Below are 369 nucleotides of genomic sequence, written 5' to 3'. Positions count from 1 at the left end.
ATTTGCGCTTCCGTTGAAGCAAGTATATCACATGACTATAAAAAACAAGCAATAGATTATTGGAAGAGCGGTAAAACAGGAGCAAGATCGCTTGAAGGAGTTAAAAGAAGATTTAGAAAGGTAACATCTATACGACAATTACGACGGTGGGACAACCAAGTAAATGAAGGCGGTAGTAGAACAGAAAAATTAAAAAGGATATCTCAATACACACTAAATCGCTTCAATGAAGCACTTGAAAAAGGAATGATTATTCATGACATTGACATCGCTCGATGGGCATCTCGAGCGCAAGAAGAAGAAAATGTGGACAAATTCAAAGCTTCAATGACGTGAGTAAAAAGATTCAAAATTGCATATAATATTGTA

Source organism: Odontomachus brunneus, unplaced genomic scaffold (assembly GCF_010583005.1).
Source record: "Odontomachus brunneus isolate Ranch 3 - 2012 unplaced genomic scaffold, Obru_v1 Obru_scaffold_146, whole genome shotgun sequence".
NCBI classification, from domain to species: Eukaryota; Metazoa; Arthropoda; class Insecta; order Hymenoptera; family Formicidae; genus Odontomachus; species Odontomachus brunneus.
This window is presented reverse-complemented; position numbering follows the sequence as displayed.